Source organism: Heterodontus francisci, chromosome 20, assembly GCF_036365525.1.
Source record: "Heterodontus francisci isolate sHetFra1 chromosome 20, sHetFra1.hap1, whole genome shotgun sequence".
NCBI classification, from domain to species: Eukaryota; Metazoa; Chordata; class Chondrichthyes; order Heterodontiformes; family Heterodontidae; genus Heterodontus; species Heterodontus francisci.
The window spans coordinates 63,305,776-63,319,511 of NC_090390.1; positions in this window are offsets into that span (position 1 = coordinate 63,305,776).

The following is a 13,736-nucleotide window of genomic DNA, read 5'->3' on the forward strand; positions in this document are numbered from 1 at the left end:
CCTTCTGTGTGTTAGCCAGTCCTCAATCCATGCCAACACATTACCCCCAATACCCTGAGCTCCTATTTTGTGCAATAACCTTTTATGTGGCACCTTATCAAATGCCTTCTGAAAATCCAAATACACTACATCTACTGGTTCCCCTTTATCCACTCTGCTTGTTATATCCTCAAAGAACTCTAACAAATTTGTCAAACATGATTTCCCTTTCATAAAACCATGTTGACTCTGATTGCATTATGTTTTTCTAAATGTCCTGCTATTTCTTCCTTAATAATCAACTCTCGCATTTTCCCAATGACTGATGTTAAGCTAACTGGTTTATAGTTTCCTGCTTTCTGCCTCCGTCCTTTCTTGAATAGGGGTGTCACATTAACGGTTTTCCAATCTGCTGGTACCCTACCGGAATCCAGTGAGTTTTGGTATATTATGCCCAATGCCTCCATTATCTCTGCAGCCACTTCTTTTAAAACCCTTGGATGCAGGCCATCAGGTCCTGGTGACTTGTCTGTCTTTGGTCCCATCAGTTTGTCCAGCACCTTTTCCCTCGTGATAGAGATTGTTACAAGTTCCTCCCTCCCATTTACACCTTGTTCATCTATTATTGTTGGGATGTTTATAGTGTCCTCCACCTTGAAGACTGATGCAAAATATTGGTTTAAATTATCTGCCATTTCCCTGTTCCCTGTTATTAATTCCACATCCTCATCCTCTAAGGCCCCACACTTACTTTAGCTACTCTCTTCCTTTTAATATACCCATAGAAGCTCTTACTGTTTGTTTTTATATTCCTTGCCAATTTACTCTCATAATCAATTTTCTCCCTCTTTATTAGTTTTTTAGTCATCCGCTGCTGGTTTCTAAAAAAAAATTCCCAATCCTCTGGCCTACCACTCGTTTTCGCTGCATTGTACACATTTGCTTTTGATTTGATACTCTCCTTAACTTCCTTTGTTATCCACAAGTGGTTCATCGTTCTCTTTGAGTCCATCCTTCTGACTGGAATAAATGTTTGCTGAGTGTTATGAAATATCTGCTTAAAATTCTGACACTGCTCATCCACTGACTTCCCCTGTAGTCTATTTTCCCAGCCCACTTTACACAACTCTTTCTTCATACCTCTGTAATTGCCCTTGTTTAAGTTGAAGACACTGGTTTGAGACCCGAGTTGCTCACCTTCAAACTGAATTTGAAATTCTACCATGTTATGATCGCTTCCCGCTAAAGGATCCTTAACTATGAGATCTCTTATTAATCCTACCTCATGACACAATACCAAATCTAAAATAGCCTGTTCCCTGGTAGGTTCTGCAACATATTGCTCTAAGTAACAATCCCTGAGGCACTCTACAAATTTGTCTTCCATGCTACCCTTACTAATTTGATTTGTCCAGTCTATATTCAGATTAAATCCATGATAATTGCAGTGCCCTTCTTACACACTTCCATTCTTTCCTGATTTATATCTTGTCCTACAGAGAGGCAACTCTTCGGGGGCTTATAGACCACTCCCACCTGTGATTCCTTTCCCTTGCTATTCCTTATTTCCACCCAAACTGATTCTACATCACGATCTAGTCATCCTATATCATTACTCACAACTGCACTGATCACTTCCTTTAATAACAAAGCTACCCCACCTCCTTTTCCTTTCTGCCTATACTTCCGGAACATTGAATATCCTTGAACATTTAGATTCTAGTCCTGGTCATCCTGCAACCACGTCTCAGTGATAGCTATCAAATCATATTCGTCAGCTCATCTATGTTGTTAGAAATGCTATGTGCATTCAGATAAATAGCCATACGCTTTGACTATTTATCATTTTTACCTACTCTGGTTCTAATTTCTGCTGTACTCTTGTGCTTGTATTCTCTGTCCCTTCCTGTCACTCTCTGATTAATGTATGTTCCTTCACTATCCTGCACCTCTGCTCTCTCGTTACTTTTTAAACTTCCCTTCAGTTGAACCCTTCCCCACACTATTTAGTTTAAAGTCTTATCTACAACCCTAGTGATATGATTCGCCAGGACACTGGTCCCAGCATGGTTCAAGTGAAGCCCATTCCAACGGAACAGCTCTCTCCCCAGTACTGGTACCAGTGTCCCATGAATCAGAACCCATTTCTCCCACACCAATCTTTGAGCCACACATTTACCTCTCTAATCTTATTTACCCTATGCCGATTTGCACGTGGCTCAGGTAGTAATCCGGAGATTATTACCTTTGTGGTTCTGCTTTTTAATTTGGCCCCGAGCTGCTCATAGTCCCTCAGCAGAACCTCTTTCCTAGACCTACCTATGTCGTTGGTACCTACGTGGACCACAACAACTGGATCTTTTCCCTCCCAATCCAAGTTCCTCTCCAGCCCAGAAGAGATGTCCTTAACCTTAGCACCAGGTGGGCAACACAGTCTTCGGGACTCCCTGTCTTTGCTGCAGAGAACAGTATCTATTCCCCTAACTATGCTATCCCCTACTACAACTACATTTCTCTTTTCTCCTCCCACTTGAATGGCACTCTGAACCACGGTACTGTGGTCAGTTCGCTCATCCTCCCTGCAGCCTGTGCCTTCGTCCACACCGGGAGCAAGAACCTCATACCTTTTGGATAAGGGCACTGGCTGAGGCTCCTCCAAAGCTAAATTCTGGATCCCCATACCTGCCTCACTCGCAGTCACACCCTCCTGTCCCTGACCATGGTCCAGATTGGATGTAATTAATCTAAGGGGTGTGACTGTCTCCTGAAACAGTGTCCAGGTAACTCTCCCCCTCGCTGATGTGTCGCAGTGTCCGCAGCTCGGACTCCAGCTCATCAACTCTGAGCTGAATTTCCTCGAGCAGGCAACACTAGCTGCAGATTTGGTCACTGTGGATCATATGACCCATTTCTGCTCCTGTTTCTTATGTTTTTGTATATGTTAAGATTGGGTTTTGTGAGGTAGGTTGATACTTGAATTCTTCCCACTATTTGCAGGAGTGCACTGAGCTAAAAATCATAATTCATACAAGACTTTGGACTTTGATGGGCGGGGTTGGTGTTAGATGACTGATCTTTATATACTGGGTAGAGCCAGTTTTAAAAAAATGAAACCCCATTGAACTAAATCCAATGCAAATAAAATATTAATTGGCTGAATAAGGAAGTATCCATAACCTTTGGTTCTGCAGCCAAACAATGTGAATAGTTGATATAAGTAATTAGGTACTACAAGATATCACAAAGTCAAGCCCCTGGAAAATCACTAAAATTCGACTGTGCCATTCACTTAAACCTCCAGAAACTCTTGTCCTTATGTAAAAGTGTAACCAAATGAATGGCTTCATTTCAAGAAAGGTTTTTAGGAGATTTTGCCATCTGTCAGAAATCATGTATGTTCAAAAGCTTTGTCAGTCATAGCAGTATTTTTTTAGATTTTTTTTTAGAGATACAGCACTGAAACAGGCCCTTTGGCCCACCGAGTCTTTGCCGACCATTAACCACCCATTTATACTAATCCTACACTAATCCCATATTCCTACCACATCCTCACCTGTCCCTATATATTCCCCTACCACCTACCTATACTAGGGGCAATTTATAATGGCCAATTTACCTATCAACCTGCAAGTCTTTGGCATGTGGGAGGAAACCGGAGCACCCGGAGGAAACCCACACAGACACAGGGAAAACTTGCAAACTCCACACAGGCAGTACCCAGAATTGAACCTGGGTCGCTAGAGCTGTGAGGCTGCGGTGCTAACCACTGCACCACTGTGACAGTGCAGTGTCAGAGTAGTGTGGGTGTTGCAGACAGCTGATGAAATGGATGAATTCTGCAGTTGTAAAAATGGTGACATTATCAGCATTTGCCATCATTTCCCTGTGAAACTGATGGCAAATTGTGGCATCTGCGCATGTTCAGTTAAAAGCAGAAACCCAGAATTTACTGTCAGTGATACCCTGTTCCTCCACGGGGTGCGCTGTTGAAGTCCCTGAAGATGGCAATGTTTAAAAATCGCTGAACTGAGGAGAACATCCATCTCTGCTGTAATATCACTGCGACACTGCCCCCCCTCCCCCATAAAGTTATGCCTTGTTAATGAGGTTTAACTGGGTTTTTCATAGCATACTAAGTTATAACTACCAATGAATACCTTCTTTGGTCCTGGAAAACTAATTTGATATTTCTGTAATGCCAATTTTTTCCATTCCATTTTCCATTACTGTTAGATTCTTGATTGACAAGGGAGTCAAAGGTTGTCGCAGGTAGACAGGAAAGTAGAGTTGAAGCTACAATCTGATCATCCATGATCTTATCAAATGGCAGAGCAGGCTCGAGGGGCCGAATGGCCTACTCCTCCTAATTCGTATGAGAAAAATTCCATAGTTTTTTAAATATAATTTATTTTAAATTTTGTTTGATATTTCAGCTTCTAATGTGTATGTCGCGATCTTTATTTTGCTCTTTTGTAATATTTATAAAATGTTAAGGATAATCAATGCATTTTACTTGTCCTCACTTTCCACTCCACCATCCTCCACATCCAATGGATCATCCTCTGCCATTTCTGCCATCTCCAGCGTGATGCCACTACCAAACGCACCTTCCCCTCCCCTCCCCTCCCCTCCCCTCCCCTGTCAGCATTCTGAAGGGATCGTCCCCTCTGCAACACCCTGGTCCATTCCTCCATTACCCCTACCACCTCGACCCTTCCCACGGCACCTTCCCCTGAAATCACAGGAGGTGTAATACCTGCCCATTTACCTTCTCTCTCCTCACAATCCAAGGCCCCAAACACTCCTTTTCAGGTGAAGCAATGATTTACTTGTACTTCTTTCAATTTAGTATACCGTATACACTGCTCACAATGTGGTCTCCTCTACATCGGGGAGACCAAACGCAGACTGGGTAACTGTTTTGCGGAATACCTCCATTCAGTCCAAAAGTATGACCCTGAGCTTTCGGTTGCTGGCCATTTCAACACTCAGCACTGCCACCCCCCCCCCCCCCCCCACCACTGTCTTGCCCACATCCCTGTCCTGGGAGTGCTGCAGTGTTCCAGCGAACATCAACACAAGCTCGAGGAACAGCACTTCATTTATCAATTAGGCACGCTTACAGCCTGCCAGACTGAACACTGTGTTCAATAATTTCAGAGCATAACTGACCCCCCTCTTATTTTTTTTTAATTTTTATGTTTATTTTATTTTAGTCTTAGTTTGTTTCTACTGTGCCTACCCACTGTTTTTTCATGTTTGTGCTTGGGGCTAGGCTGTTCAGTTTTCTGTCAATGCTTTGTCTTTCACCACACTATTAACATACTGTTTGCCTTTGCTCTGTGACCTTCTGGTCAGTTATTCTCTGTGACCTTGTCCTACCAACACCTTCCCTTTTGTTATCTCTTGCCCCACCCCCACTTTACTTGGTTAAAACCTATTACATTTCTAGCCTCTGTCAGTTCTGATGAAGGGTCACTGACCTGAAACGTTAACTCTGCTTCTCTCTCCACAGATGCTGCCAGACCTGCTGAGTATTTACAGCATTTCTTGTTTGTACTTATGCCTGGCACATCTACCTGGTAATAACCTAAAATAACTGCCTCTACAATCTCCATGTCAACTCGGGGGCAGTGACAAAGCTATAAAGTGCCATTTGTTACAAAGATACTTGCATCAGTGCCAGTTAAGGTTACCGTCACACTATGCCTCTGCCTCCTTCCAGCTTAGTGTGGGTTTCAACTGCAGTCTCAGCTAATTACAATTGGTTCTCCATTAAATACCAGAGCAACATGAAATAATTGGCCACTTTCATCAATACGGAGGGTCACTGATATTGCTTGTGGCCACTGGACATAATGAGCAAGGCTTAAATAAACTCAAGGGCTTCCATTCCATCAGTGTGAAGCTAGTCACTAATCACTAACCCTGCATTATACTGTGCAATGGTTGCTCCCAGGCAGCAGTCACAATGTTTCATTGATGTCAATCATTGAAGGAATGGCATACTGAAAGGATGATTGCATAGAGACCAAGCCAACCCTCTTCAGCCCTGCTGAATACACCCTTGTGGTAGCTGTTTTGGACAACTGTTAGCCAACATCTTTCCTTATATGGTTCACAATGGCATTGTTCAATAAGCATGGGACTCTTGATGGAACAGATGAGTCACAATGACCCCAAGGATATTACCACTAAAACCTTTGTAGCCATTATTTATTAACCCTTAACTCGCCAAGATTTCCAACGTACAATTCTCCAAGATGTCCAACAGTAGCCATAGGAAAACAGGGTGCAGAATAAATAAGGCCCATGACACTACCCTGATGATAAAAGAACCACCATATCCCTTCAGGTGTCCAGACAGATTAAGAGGTTTCTTTCCAAACAACCCTGCAAGGATCACCAACATAATCTTTACTGCAGGCTGCATGCCATTACCGCCCCTGAAAGAGGTAGTAGATGAGGTCACCCACAGGCAAGACCAGGTAAGATGAGTCACGATGACCCGAAGGATATTACCACTAAACATCTTTGTAGCCATGAAGAAGGTTATACTGGTCTTTCAAAGGGGAAATCTTCACCTAAACATCTAAGTTGTCCCTTTCACTAACCCTCTTGTCCACATGTTCATTAAGTTGCAGCCCAGTACCACAAATCACCAATATTGTTCTCTACCATGGATACTTATCTTTTAATACGTTTCTACCTATTCTGCGCTAACAGAAAGAAAAAGGACAAAGTTGAAATAAAGTGCAATAAATTATTTCCCTGTAATGGTATGTTGCCACACCTTAAAGACTTCTCCTTCCTTGCTGGAAAGTAGGCTTTGTTCCACAGGTGATGCGTGATGCCAAAATCATCACACTATACAAAAACAAAGGTGATAGAGGAGACAGCAACAATGACAGGGCCATCTCACTCCTTAGCATCACAGGGAAAGCATTTGCTGGGGTCATTCATTAAAAGACTCAATGTACTTATAGACAGTGTACCCGGAAGCACAGTGTGGTTTCTGTGCCAGCAAATCAACTGTGGATATGATCTTCTCCATACGCCAGCTACAAGGGAAGTGTAGGTAACAGACTATACCCCTTTACTTTCGTAGATCTCACTAAGGCATTCGATGCCATCAGCAGAGCAGGGCTCTACAGGATTTAGGGAAAAATTGGCTGTCCACCAAAGCTCCTCAGTCTTATTCGCTCCTTCCATGACAACGTGCAATGCACTGTACAGTTTGATGGCTCTACTTCCACTTCAGAGTGAAGAATGGAGTGTTTGACATCTTCTTCTCCATGCTCCTGACCTTTGCCTTCCCTGCAGATATGGAAGGAATCTACTTGCACACTAGGTCAGATGGCAAACTCTACAATCTGTCAAAGCTGAAAGCGAAACAAAAATGCATCATGTCCTGATCAGAGAACTCCTCTATGCCAATGATGCTGCACTAGTCGCTCACACAGAAACTCAGCTACAAAGACTCATGGACTGTCTCTCCCATGCCTGTAACTTGTTCTCCTTGACCATAAGCATCAAGAAAACCGTGCATTCATTTCCCCCCACCACCACCCACCCCCCCCCCCCCCGACTTTCCTGTATTTGCTGCACCCAAAGGATCCAATAGCCCTAGGTGCAAAACCAGGAAAATATACTCCTTAAATATGAACCACCAGGAGAGGAGCAGTGCACACACTTGCAAACATCCGTGCAAAATGCTCTGTCATGGATTTCCAACCAAGCAGTGTAAACAGGAGCCCAAATGGCAGCTAACGTTCTGACATTGTAGCTGCACTATAAATGAAGCAGAAAATAACCTGCTCACTGCATCACAAAATAATACTTCTATGAATCCCAGTATTACTTATCTTGCTGTTACAAATGTTCCTTCAGCCAATGAATTTTATAGATCAGTTAATGTTAAGTATTGTCTTATCATTACCAAAGATCTAGAAAGGGCAACATAAACGAGCCCTTTTCAGATAAATTGACATTATTGTTCCTTTTGAACAAACAGGTAAAAGGCTGGAGGACTTCTTATAATACCTCTCCATGATTTGGGTTCATTTCCTTAATGGTATTAAATACAGTGGAAAATTAGTGCCTTTGAATGTCATGATGACCAGGTAGTTTCATATACAGTTACTAGTATGACTGGAAGCACATTCTGTAGATCTAATATATATAAAGTCAATATTTGCTGGGCCCACTTTTAGTCTCTGTTATCAACTGACCTTTATTTCTATTTTTATTCTTACTTATAACTTAGAAGGTCATGCATTGAACTTCAATAAATCATTCCATTTGTTCACAATTCTCCATGACATTTTCTCTCTGTTAGTGTAATATTCCATGGAAGCCATTTGAAAATACAAAGAATAAAAATTACAAATGTAATGCCTTATAACCTTTCCTCTTGGAAACTCTGCAACACCCAGGTTAGAATATTGACTTTTAGCAGTTTTACACCTTAGCTATTTAATTTTGATGCTAGTTTCTTCCCTTTACTTAACTTTTTGAATCCCTTACCAGAGCCTAAGATAACATTTCTCTATTATCCAGCATTTTACACTTCTTTCAACTTTTTACCCATTAGCTGCCTCTTTATACTAGTAGTTGTAATAACTGACTTAAATGGATTTGGCCCTTTATTTTGAGAGCAAGAGAACTAAGAACCATCTATACTGGCACTGAAACTATGAAGTTTCTTTTGTAGCCCAATTGTCTCTACCAGATTGCTTACAAAACAAATAATTCTTTAGTTGGGATTGGTGCCATTGTGAGAATGAATTGTCATGATGCATTCTGTATTAACCATTTGTAGAGCAAATGTTTGCAGCCTTATCAAGGCTATAATGCAAACTTAACTAAAAATGAAAGCATCTCACCAAATGGCTCAGTAGGTAACTGGTTCACATAGTATGGTACATAACCACACAAAAAGGAAAATCACAGGTTCAATCCCTGGCTGAGTTAGTTTATTTTAGCCACAGTCATTCTGGGGCTTCCACATGGTGATTGCTGGTCTACACTGACTGGACATGCTGGCCTCCCACACCTCCAATATAGTGGGCAGGAAGAACATGCACCGTATTGGTAAAGGCCAAAAGATTGGCATGCAGTATCCACACCTGAAACAAGTGGTAGGCCCTTTGTTTGTTTGAGGTCCTCACTGCAAGAGTGGCTTGCCCTGAAGCAGTCGGTGATGGCCCTGCAGCTCTCACATAAACCAGGTCTACATGAGGCCTAACAGGCAGGCTTAAAAGGGACTGTCTGTTAGACCGTAACCAACAAGGCAAATTTCAAACAATATTTACCTGAATGTGGAGCTGGGAAGAGCAGGAGTGCTTCTACTGACCTTTCATTCAAAGAACATGGCCTGCTGCTACCTCCCCTAATCTCTGCCATTGCCCCACCGCACCCCACCCCTGCAAATACAACTGCATCCACACAATTACCTCCACACAATTACCATTGCTATTTCCCCCCTAACCGATCACCACCACTACCATGCCCCTGGCCTGCCCTCTTTCCTGACCTAGGCGCCCAGTTTCCAGTCACCTCCCTTCCCAGTTCCCCATTCATAACATACCTGAGGATTAGCTGAAAATTCCAACAGCGACCTGATCATCCATCAAGCGTCACCTGTGAGCTGCCTATTTCTCTCGGTTCAGTAGATTTTTGAAATATTGGGGAGTTGAGGGCTATGAGGAGCTGGTACGAAAGAGGAGTTGAGGTCTGGGGCTGATCAACCATGATCTTATTGAATGTCGGGGCAGGCTTGAGGGGCTGAATGGCCTGCTCCTGCTCCTATTTCTTATGTTCTTAATGTAAATGACGCTTGATTCCGAATATTGGGACGCCTCAGACCTCACCATTCAAAAACAGGGATTGCTCGCTTGTCCAGAAATAAAAGCACACAAATTTCTAGGCTATTGAGTGTCAAGCCTACTAACATTCCTAATTTCATTCAACTTCATTCCAAGCTAGTCGCATTCAACCTTAAAATCTTTAGTCCTATTCCTAACAGCATGTTTTATTGAAGGGTTTTAACTTTCACAGTATTAACTGCTTTATCTAGGACTCTATTCCATATATCTAGTTCAATTTAGCGAGAAAACTACTCTTACTTTCAACTTTTGTCTGCAGCCTGTTAATGGGTACTTTTCATGCTTGCTGGCTCACAGTCCAGATTAAATAACTTGCTTGCATCAGCGTTATTGAAGCATTTCCCTTTATCTCGACTATGTTTCTCTTCACAGGTTTTGCATAAAAGCATGGTCCACCTCCTCCGAAAAGTTCATTGATCAGTACAGATATGTTCAAACGTTTCCACATCATTTTGGTGCCACCAAAATTCCCCAAACAAAACCCTGATTCTAGATGGTTTACATTTCTATAGTAATCATCACTTTGGTTACAGAAAACATACAAGTTCATGCCCACACCTCTGGCCCTTTCAGAACAATAAAGAGCAGCATTGGAACACACTTTGTTCTCAAAATCAGGTGCGGCAAATGGAGTTCCCATTATTTATGGTAGATGCTGCAGGAGCTTTAGACAAGGAGCAGATGCATGGTTAAATGCAAATATCCAAAGATTGCTGCCTGAATTGCAAAGTTTTGCTATAAGCTTCAGGAAAACAGTGTGCAGAATTTTGTTCTACTCTTAGAGGCCAGGCATGGAGGTGGTGGGGGAAAACAATATGGCAGGGAGCGCCATTCCCGACGTTGCCTGGGCCCACTGCCATCTTGTCCGGGCAGAGAAGGCTGGCTCCAGGCCAATTGAGGCCCGTAAGTGGCCACTTAAGGGCCTCTTCCTGCCTCCACCTCCATTTTGTAGAATGTGGAGGGGCCCATTGCCTTGGGGAGATGCTGCCAGGTAAAGTCTGGAACCCTCCTAGCAGGGTCTTGGGGGGGGTCTCTCCTTTGGCTGCAATCCAGGGCCCCTGAAGGGCCCCCATCCCTGGCAGCTTTGAAGACACCCCTCCCCCCCCCCCCCCCCCCCACAGTCACCAAACTACCACGAGGCGAGAGCTCATCCCTTAAAGGGACAGCACCCCAACGCCGAGCAGTTAATTGCCTGCCCACCATGGAACTGCAACAGGCGGGGTTTCTCCACACCGTAAGGCCCATCGCCAGAATAAAATGCAGCCCAGTATTTCACTGTCTGCCTCACTATTGAAAAGGGCTGAATCTCATGAAGTAACTGTATTTACGTGGTAGGTACAAACTAATCAGAAATATTTAGGGGCAGTAATTTGTAGTATGAGTACCCTGTTAATGATGTGATAATTGTTAATTTCTGCCAATCTACCTTTCTGCCATCAACAATTAATTATTACAAGCATGGAGGCTTATTGCTGCAGGTTTTGACATTTTCAGGGAAATTTTAAAAATGTCAAATTTTAAATTGCTTTTCTTCCTTTTTCTTTCTGTCTCTTTTCACTCTCTCTCTCTCTCTCTTATTCCAATCTGTCTTTCTCTCCTTTCCTGTACCTGATTTGACATTGAATTCACCGATTCTAATTTACTTCCTTGTGAGTCCTTGTGCTGGTTATTTCCCAATATTTTAATCTCATTGATTAAGGAGATACCCTGCTGGTCCCCTGTTCACTCAGTCTCCAGAAGCCCCGTTTTCAGCAACAGTGTGGCAATTTTATTTGCAACTGAAAGGTGCAAGAGCAGGTCTAACTAATTGCAACACCATTAGTTGCCCTGCTACAGCAAAGTTTAGCCATTGTCTTTAGATAAAGTTAGAAAAAAAATTGAAGCTTTTGATGCAACAAGGTTTTAAAAGCCAGTGTATACCAATATACAGTTCAAACAATTGTGTAGCCAAACAAACAACGCATGATAACTGGAAATGCTGGCAAGATCCTCGCATTCTTGTTTTTCAACATTCTTTGGTAGATTTCCAAACTATTGACAATCCAGAATCGGCATGTTAAAGTTCCAGTTATTCATTTGAATCTCGATTTTTTTTTTCACAACCTTACAATGTTTGAGTCTCTGTGGAAGGAGAAGCAGAGTTAACGTTTCGGGTCAGTGACCCTTCTTCGGAACCCGAAGAAGGGTCACTGACCCGAAACGTTAACTCTGCTTCTCTTTCCACAGATGCTGCCAGACCTGCTGAGTGATTCCAGCATTTCTTGTTTTTGTTTCAGATTTCCAGCATCCGCTGTATTTTGCTTTTATTTTAATGTTTGAGTCTTATTTCTTTCACCATATGAACCTCTTTTAAATAAAAATCAAACAATTGCAAAGAATTGTGATTAACATCCATTTTTTAAAATCCATTTTTGTTCATTATTTTCAATTTTTGTTTAGCCAAAAACTGAAAATTGTTATGAGCTGGAATCCATTGCCTGAAAGGGTGCTGGTAACAGATTCAATAATAACTTTCCAAAGGAAATTGGATCTCTACTTAAAAGAGAAAAATTTCCAAAGCTATGAGGAACTAGAACATAAGAACATAGTAGCAGGTGTAAACCATACCATTACTGCTATTACGTAGTATGATTGTTATGCTATTGCACAACTATTACTGTAACATGGCTTAAAGAAAGACAGGAATGACAGCACAACATTCCTGGTTATAGGATTTTCAGATGGAATAGAGAAGGCAATAAAAAGGATGGGGTGTCGCAATATTGGTTAAAAAAAACAAGAAAGAGAAAACAAAAAAGCTGTGAGGAGGAATGATATGCTAGAAGGAACACCTAACAAAGTCATATGGATTGAACTAAGGAATAATTAAGGGGCTGGGAATATTCTATAAACCCCCAAACAGAGGAAGATGGAAAAGTAAATATGAAGGCAAATTGCTGGAAAGTGTAGAAATAAAAGGGCAGTGATAGTAGGGGATTTCAACTACCCTGCTGGGATAAATTCAGTGTAAAAGATATCGAGGGTAGAGAGCACATAATTCTTAAAATGTATGCAAGAGAACCTTTATAGCCAGTATGTACCAAGCCCAACAAGAAAAGGGGCAGTTCTGGATTTAGTTTTAGGGAATGAATCTGTGCAGGTGGAAGGTGTATCAATGGGGAAGCATTTTAGTGGTACTGATCATAATTCAGTTAAATTTAGAGTAGTTATGGAAAAGGATAAAGATAGACCAAGAGTAAAAGTTTTAAACTGGGGAAAGGCCAATTTTACTAAGCTGAGAATTGATTTGGCAAAAGTGGACTCGAAACAGTTACCTAAAGATAAATCAGTGTCAGAACAGTGGGAAGCATTCAAGCAGGAGATAAAGATGGTTCAGAACAAATATGTTCCACAAAGAAAAAGGGTGAGACTCACAAATCTAGACTCCCCTGGATGAGCATACAGAGTAGCATAAGGCAAAAAATGAAACTTATGTCAGATGCGAAGAGATCAAAACTGCATAATAGAAAGTGCAGGAGTGAAATTAAAAAGGAAATTAGGAAAGCAAAGAGAGGGTATGACAAAATATTGCTAAGTAAAATCAAGGAAAACCCAAAGATATTTTACAAATACAGAAAACGCAAGAGGATAACTAAAGAAAGATTATGGGCCAATAAGAGACCAAAAAGATAACTTTTGTGTGAAGACGCAAGAAGTGGCCATGGTTCTTAATAAATACTTTGTGTCTGTTTGCATAAAAGAGAGGGAAGAAGCAGACATTGAGGTTAAGGAGGAGGAGTGTGAAATATTGGATGGTATAATCATAGTGGATGAGAAAGTAGTAAAATGTTTATCATCCTTGAAAGTGGATAAACCGCCATGCCCAGATGA